At 37.7% G+C, this 8,975-nt stretch overlaps 1 non-coding gene across 1 annotated transcript; it reads right to left on the reverse strand.

Moving 5' to 3' along the window:
- Nucleotides 1-226: 226 nt before the first annotated feature.
- On the reverse strand, nt 227-333 carry LOC116112397. Its single transcript, XR_004125248.1, has one exon. It is a non-coding gene; the product is annotated as a small nucleolar RNA R71 (small nucleolar RNA).
- Between the last annotated feature and the right edge of the window lie 8,642 nt (nt 334-8,975).

Raw genomic sequence — 8,975 nt, forward strand, 5'->3', positions numbered from 1 at the left:
TGCTGGGTTACCTAATGATGATCCCAACCTGCATATCGCAAACTTTCTGGAGTTATGCGACACATTCAAGCATAATGGAGTATCCGACGACGCAATTGGGCTAAGGCTTTTCCCATTCTGTCTTCAGGATAAAGCCAAGGCTTGGTTGATTTCTCTGCCATCTAGGAGCATCACAACATGGAATGAGTTGGCTCAAGCATAGTATTTTCCACCTGCCAAGTCTGCCAAACTGAGGAGTGAGATTACCAACTTTTACCAACAAGATTCAGAGTCATTGTATGAAGCGTGGAAAAGGTATAAAGATCTCTTACGGAGGTGCCCTCACCATGGTATACCAATCTAGTTGCAAGTGCAAACGTTCTACCAAGGGTTGCTACCAACTATTCAAGCTATGATTGATGTTGCAAGTGGGGAAGCCTTGAACAATAAAACGCCAGAGGAAGCATACAATCTGATTGAGGTGATGGCGAACAATTATTATATGAGGACTCCAGAGAGAACTTCAACAAGGAGATCAGCAGGATTGCACGAAGTTGACGGTTACACAGCATTGGCTGCTCAACTTTCGAACATCCAGAAGCAATTAAGTAATGTGTTGAAAATAAATGCAATTGAATCTTCTTCTCTAACATGTGACCTTTGTGCAGGAAATCATCCATCGAACAATTGCCAAGAAGGGAACCCATTTGCTCAGCTTGAACAAGCCAATTAGGTCAACAATTTCCAAAGGGGGCAAGGGAATCCATATTCCAATACATATAATCCAGCATGGAGGAAACACCCGAACTTTTCATGGAGCAACAACAATGAGCAAAAAGAAGCTCCTGTTTTTCAACCTCAAGAGCCAAAATCTAATTTAGAGAATGTGTTGACCAAGTTCACTGAAGAGACAAGCAAGAGGTTTGAGAAGACAAACGTCCTGGTTCAAAATCAATCAGCCTCTATTAGGAACCTTGAGACTCAAATTGGGCAAATTCACAATATTTTAGCGGGAAGAGTTCAAGGGACATTGCCGAGTGACACAAAGAAGAATCCGAAGGAGGGAGTTAATGCTGTCATACTTAGAAGTGGTAAGGAGTTGAAGGAGGTAAGGAAAGAAGAAGAAACAAAGGACAAACTCGAAGAGGAAAAAGAAGGCATAGGAGAAAAAAAGGTCAAATCTGCCCAAGCTTCGACAAACAATACCTCGACACTCCCATATCCTCACAGATTGCAAAAATAGAGATTGGATAAGCAATTCGGTAAGTTTATGGACATGTTTAGAAATTTACATATTAACATTCCTTCTGTAGACATGTTAGAGCAAATGCCGAAGTATGCCGGTTTCTATAGGAGATTTATCCAGGATTTTTCTAAAATCTCTAAACCTCTTTGTGATTTATTAGCTAAGGATACACCTTTTAATTTTACTAAAGAGTGTTTAGAAGCATTTGAGTGCCTAAAAGCTAAATTGATATCTGCTCCTATAATTGTTGTGCCCGATTGGGAATTACCTTTTGAATTAATATGTGATGCTAGTGACTATGCAATAGGAGCCGTAGTAGGGCAACAAAAAGGTAGAATTTTGCATGTTGTTTACTATGCTAGTAAGACATTGACGGGACCACAACTGAATTATGCTACAATAGAGAAAGAATTTTTAGCTGTTGTTTTTGCAGTTGACAAGTTCCGTTCTTATTTGCTAGGTACAAAGGTCATTGTACATACGGACCATTCATCTCTGAAGTACCTCCTAGCAAAGAAGGATTCCAAGCCAAGATTGTTTAGATGGGTGTTACTTCTACAAGAGTTCGATTTGGAGATCTGCGACAAGAAAGGAACTGAGAATCAAGTAGCGGACCATTTATCTCGATTGGAAAGAAGGGAAGAAGATCAAAATGACGAAAAGCCAATCAATGAACATTTCCTGGATAAGCAACTATTTGCAGTGCAAGATGGACCTTGGTTTGCCGACATCACCAATTACTTAGCAAAGAAGGTGCTACCCCCCGGAATGACATACCAACGGAGGAAGAAATTCTTCTCTGACTTGAAACATTACTTTTGGGAGGATCCATTCTTGTACAGGCAATGTGCGGACCAAATGGTTAGGAGATGTGTGCCGGAGGAGGAGATGGGAAATATACTTTAACATTGTCATTCTCTAGAGGTCGGAGGGCATTTTGGAGCAACATGAACAGCTGCTAAAGTTCTTCAATCAGGATTTTTCTAGCCCACTCTCTTTAAAGATGCATTTAATTATGTTCAAGCTTGTGATATGTGTCAAAGGGCTGGGAATATTTCTAGAAAAAATGAAATGCCTCTTAGTAACATTTTAGAAGTGGAAATATTTGATGTATGGGGAATAGATTTCATGGGACCATTTCCATCTTCTTTTTCTAACCGTTTCATTCTTATGGCTGTAGATTACGTCTCAAAATGGGTGGAAGCTATGGCACTACTGACCAATGATGCTCGTGTCGTAGTCAAGTTCATAAAGAAGAACATCTTCACAAGATTTGGCACGCCTAGAGCTATCATCAGTGACGGAGGAGCTCACTTTGTAACCGACAATTCGAGACATTGTTAGGCAAGAATGAAGTTACACATCGAGTTGCAACACCATATCATCCTCAAACAAGTGGGCAAGTGGAGGTGTCTAACAGGGAGTCGAAGAGAATCTTAGAGAAAACTGTGAATGCCTCTCGAAAAGATTGGTCCGCCAAATTGGATGATGCACTATGGGCGTATAGAGCAGCTTTCAAAATGCTAATAAGGATGTCGCCATTTAGGTTAGTTTATGGCAAAGCATGTCACCTGCCGGTTGAACTTGAGCATAGATCTTATTGGGCTATGAAGATATTAAATTTTGATCCAAAGGCGGTAGGTGCGAAGAGATTGTTGCAACTAAATGAGATGGAGGAATTTCGCCATGAAGCATATGAAAGTGCTCGGATTTATGAAGAGAAGACCAAACTTTGGCATGATAAGCACATTATGAAAAAGGAGTTCAGAATAGGAGAACCGGTTTTGTTATTCAACTTGAGACTTAAACTTTTCCCAGGAAAGTTACGTTCAAGATGGTTCGGACCATATATTGTAAGTAAGATTTTTCCGCATGGGGCCATTGAAGTTCATCATCCGGTGAAAGGGATGTTCAAAGTCAATGGACCCAGGTTGAAACCCTATTTTGAGCATGAATCAGAAGAAGACAGAGTTTCGATTTTTCTCCATGAACCAAAGTGAACATAAAAAGGCGTCAAGCTAAGGACGTTAACTAAGCGCTTCGTGGGAGGCAACCTATATTTTACATTATTTTTATTTTTTTGTACTTTTATTTTCGTTTGTCCATGCATTTATTTATTTATTTTTTGTTGTTTTAATTTTATGAATAAAAAAAACAAGGGTGTGCCGCAGCACAACTTAGGTAGTAGCTACTGTGCCACGGCATAGTGCTGCGGCACAGTCACAAGCTGCTGGGTTTTTAAACCCAGCAATTCGTCACCCACACCAGCGCCTTAAAACAGAGAACGAACTGCTGCTGCGTTTTTGTTTCACCACTTTTTCACTTCTTTTGCCTCAAAAACTCATCGTTCTTCTAAATCACATTCTCATTCTGAGTCTTCTTCCTCTTTTGCAAGGATTTCAAGTGGAAATTCAAGCAAATCTTCTTGGTGGAGTTAGGGTTGTGAAATTGGGGATTTTCAATTTCAAGGGAAATTGGTGGAATTGATAAGCAAGATTGTCTCTTTCCAACACAAGTAAGTATTTCTACACTCCATATTCACGAATTTGGCTTCCTATAACTTGATTTTGGTGATTTTGGGTGTAAATTTGTTGGTTGAGAAAATTTTAGAATAAGGGTGATGTGCATTGTTCTTGTGTGGATTTTCAATCATTCATTGTCATTCGTGGTGTTGATGATTTGAATTGGTGGTGACTTTGATTGGGATTATTTCTGTTGGTGGACAAAATTGGTGATTTTGGGTGCAAATTCGTGGATGAGAAAATTGTAGAGTAAGGGTGTGGTGACTTTGTGTGGAATTATATTGTTGATGGAAACATTAGTGTTTAAGGGGGATAAGTTCACGCTTAGTTGAAGAATTAGGTGATTATCTAGTAGTGGATTGTGGCAGTTCATTGCGTTAAGAAAAAAAATTTCATGGCTCCAAAAGTAGCTCCCAAGCGAAAAGTGAGAGGTGGGCAAGGTAGCCATGTGAATGATCCTAAGTTTGTGAGTGGAAAGGCTAGGGAAAGGTTTGAAGATGCTCAGCAAAAACTGAGGGGTTTCATACAAGAAAGGGGTATGGATTTTGATGATGATGACGTTGAAGGAATAACTGACATAGTCAAGAAATTGGGTTGGCATAAATTCACGCAAACACCTCCGTCAGCCGTTGCTCCAATTGTAGAAGAATTCTATGCTAACTTGCCCGACAGTTACAATGGGAAGACGAGAGTTCGAGGAAAGGAGGTGAAATTTGATGCTGAGACAAGTAACCAATACTATGAATTGCCACAAGTCGAAGAGGACGAATATGAGGAGTACTTGAAAAATGTCGATTATGACAAGGTCATTAGGAGATTGACAACGGGATAAGTAAAGTGGGTCATGGTGGGTGACTGTTACCAGAAATTTTCAGCAGGAAATCTTCGCAATGCTACTCTTGTGTGGCAATATTTCATGAACACAAGATTGATGCCAACAACCCACAATAGTACAGTGGATCGAGTTAGGGGAATCTTGCTTTACTGTATCGTGACAAAGAAGCAGATGAATGTGGGTAACATAATTGTGTCTCAAATGTTATCTTGTGCCAACAATCTTAACACAAGCTACTCCTTTCCCGCAACTCGTCACAGCACTATGTCGACAAGCAGGAGTTCCTCATACTTCGAAAGAAAAGGTGATTCACCCTGGCATTTGTTTGACTTATAAGTATATGAACAAACTCTCAATAGGACAAAAAAAGCTAACTGGGTCAGCGGGTGCTTCATCCTCAAAAGCTCCACAAGAGGACCAAGATGAGAGTTTGTATGATATGGTGGATGCCATAGGCGATTATCAACATCAACAGACCACATGGACGACTGCTCAGTTTCAAGTACTCTTCAACATGCAATGAGATCAAATGGAGCAAGCGGGGTGTGATACTTCAAGGTGCAAATTGAGTGAGATGATTTATCACCCGAGTGAGGCTGATGAAGAAGACAATGAGGAGGTGTTCGATGAAAGTATGGAGGAATAAACAATGAGACGAGCTCAAGTTGGAAAAGGAATTGATGTGTTGCATTCCATGTTATTTCTTTCGCTTTATGTACTTTTATTTTTGTGTTGTTTAGATTCTCATATGGCTTGTTTGTTTGATGTCGATTTTATGTGGATTGTCGTTTAAGGTTTTACGTTGTGATAGATTTAGTGTGGTTTGGCATGTTACTCATTTGTGTTCACCCATAATTTTTGTTTTGCACTGTAAATTGGCCAAGCATGGCATATAGTTTGTTTTCTTTTGGATTAGCTTCCCAATGACTATTGGATACAACAAACAATATGCATGCCTTCACAAGATTTTCTCCACATAAATGTTGCGCATGAAAGGTAGTGTGGTTGTTCTCTCTGCACATTGAGGACAATGATCATCTCTAACATTGGGGGTAAGGAATATTTTCTTATGGTCAACTTGTTTTTGTGCTTTGAATTAAATTTTTTTTAAACGCTTTTGGGTGAAATTGCTTTAGGTGTGTGCTCATACATAAGTCAATGATAAGACTATGATAGTGAATTTGTAACATTGAGATTTTATTAACTTTCGTATAATGTGAAGACAATAGTAGATGACAATTGCATTCAGTTATGACTCTTTTGGGAATGGGTTTGACTGGTTGAATAATTCAGAAACTTAGAGATGTTTTATGTGTGTTTTGATGGGCAGTAAATTTTTGTGAAAATTGTCCATAAACTCTAGAACTCACTTGATATCTACGTGAGGCGAAATCCTAGAATCCGCATTGCTTAGGATATGATTTAGGCAATTTTCTTTGGAACGATTGAACCTTTCAAGCTAACCTATATTATTTTATCTCTAGTTAACCCTTTGAGCCTATATATACACTTGGTAAGCCTTATTCTTTTTGTTGTAAACCTACTATATCTCACCTTGACAATGAAGCCTAAAACACTTTCCGACCTATCTTATTGTGAGAGACTTAATTTAGGGTGACCCTATAAAAAAAAAAAAAAATGAAACTCATGAAAAGAAGTGTGGTAGAAGAAAATGAATATATCTTTTGAACCACAACCTGAGTATGTGCAATGAGATAGGTTGGGGGTTGTGAAAAGAGAAAAAAAAAAATGATAGTAGAAGCAAGGTGGGGTAGACGAATTTTGTTTTGAGTTACTATCTTCCTTTAAAAAAAAAATGAAAAAAATTGTAGAAACATAGGAAGAAGTAGCTTGGGAGAAGAACTTAAAATGAGGTACATTACGTCAGGGTTTGTGCTAATGTTGGAAGGAAGAGTTCAATCAATGCGAAAGGGTAAAGAATGAATGAGAAGGGAAGTAAGAAAGAGATTGTTCATGGTCATTTACTATAAAATATTGAGTCTCTTACATTTTGTTAAAAATTCCTTTCCGTTCTTTCATAAACCATTACCCTAGCCTAACGTTATAACCATGAAAAAGACCTAATGATCCGAGGTAGTGATTGGATTCTACATTAGTGTAGAGTGGTTTGAAAAGTGAGCCTATGGAGTTTGTTTGCACATTTGTTTTTATTTTCGTACTTTGCCTATGGAAGCTATGCATAAAATCATTTGGGTTTTTGGATGAATGGTTTGTGAATGATTATGAGAGAACAAAAGTGTAGTTGTAATTCACTTATTCTTTGCATTTGCATGTTGTTAATTATTCAATTTGTTCACATTGACACAATTTTTGAGACGATTATATGTATGGATCCTAAAATGTTTGTTTGAGTCTTTAGTTTCTGAGTCTAGGTGAGGTTAGGTTTGGATGTTTGTGGGTATCATCGCTGGAAACCCTCACGAGACTATAACTCATCCAACTAGGGCCGCCTAGGGGTTTAAAGGCTTGTTGCATATGCTAAATGCAACCGTGACAATCTACGGAAGTGATTTAGGATAGTTTAGATATAGACATTATTTTGTTTGTGTTTTCAAGCTATTGTTCTGTCGCTTAGCTTGCTAGGGACTAGCAAGAAGCTAGTTGGGGGTTGTGATAAGAGCTTGAAAATACACATTTAGTTAGTGGTTTTTGGGGATTAATTGTGGGAAATTAGGCTTAATTTGGTAAAGTTGCTTAATATTTTCATAATTGCCTTTTACGGGATCACGGGTGTTTTTGAGTGTTTTTCAGGTTACTAATGCTTAAATGTTATGCTCGGATGAAGAATCATGTTGGCAACGGAATGAGTGACGAGTGGTAACAAACGGATCAAGAATTGGAGTTGAACTGAAGAAGTTATGGAAGTTGAAGTAAAGAGAAGACTCTAGATTACGTTCTAGCTTGTGCATGCCTCAGTATTTTGAGAATATATTGAGCTGTAGAACTCGGATTAAGACGATTCCTGAACCGTTGGAAATCTGATTCAAAGGCCTACATTTCATATGTTTACACTTTTCCAAATTTCATTGTTATTGAGTTCAAATATCACCATCTCTAAAGGAAAGTGGAATGATGCGGGAAGGAGGCCATCAGCTACTGTGCCACGGAACACCTTTTCCAATAGCTACTGTGCCACGGCACATGCCGCGGCATAGTCACGAAACTTTAAAAATGCCTCTCCGTTTTTAGGTAGAAAGCTAAGGTTAAGAGTCCTATCCCTAATAGAATTGAAGGAAATAAAGCCCTAACCTTTGTGGGATATAAAAGGAGGTCTTTTAACATTATTTTGAGGATTCTTTTGGTTGAGAGAAAGGGGGAGAAGTTCAGCTCTTTGGAGATTGGAAATTCCTGCAATTTTGAGTCATCAATTAGAGTAGTTTTTCTACTCTTTCTTATACTCGTGTTTATGAATATAATGACTTTTATTATTGAAAGTATGAACTAATTTTATTTTCTAGGGCTAAGATGTAGCCCAATTTTATGAATATGAATTGAATTAATTGTTGCTAATTTTTATTAAGTTTTATTGTTGTGCTTAAAGCTTTCAATTCTAAAAGGCCCTAGAGTTGAATGATTTTATGGGTTAGGTTGAGATCAAGAGATGAAACCTAATTAGTCTAAGGTAATAAAACCATAAATTGAGCGAATGCTAGAGATAGATTACCGCGATTTGTGAGGCTTTGATAAATTCCATAGAACTTAATGATCTCCAATTGCTTAAATCTGATTAGAGATAATTCGGGTTAGTAATTAGGATTTAATTTGTTAATTGTTCGAGAGAAAGTTAGCGAAATATTAGGGAGTTTGGTCTTTAGAATAAGCTTAATTGGGTTAACGATAATTGTCAATGCATAGGATTAAATTGGTGTGAAATCTATGCCTTAGGTTTAGTCATATTGATTTCCTACTAAAGTGTTAATAAAAGTCGGTTTTTGTTTTCTGTCTAAGTTGTTTTATTTTCCATTGAATCATTCTGAAAATCTAATTGATCAAATAGTAATAGGATAGTTTAATTGGTAATTGGTAATTGATAATAGTAATTCCATTGGGTTCAATATCCGTATTTTTTACACTGTATTACTTGCACGATTTCGTAGACTTGTAAAAATCGACAACAATAGGCTGCCAACATACTTTGTTAACAAAGAAAAAGTATCATACAATCAATTTAGAAATTACCTCAGTAAAGAGAGATTATTACATAATTCAGGAGAAATTGCCTCTGTGGTTGCTTAAGCGATCTCAGATCGCTTAAGAGATATTGAATCAGCCTCATACAAGATCTCTTAAGCGATCTGAAATTGCTTAAGCGACCAAGAGTAAAAGCGATGAATCACTTAAGCGATACAAAAGATCGCTTAAGCGATCTTAG

This window comes from Pistacia vera, unplaced genomic scaffold (genome assembly GCF_008641045.1).
Source record: "Pistacia vera cultivar Batoury unplaced genomic scaffold, PisVer_v2 Contig660, whole genome shotgun sequence".
NCBI classification, from domain to species: domain Eukaryota; kingdom Viridiplantae; phylum Streptophyta; class Magnoliopsida; order Sapindales; family Anacardiaceae; genus Pistacia; species Pistacia vera.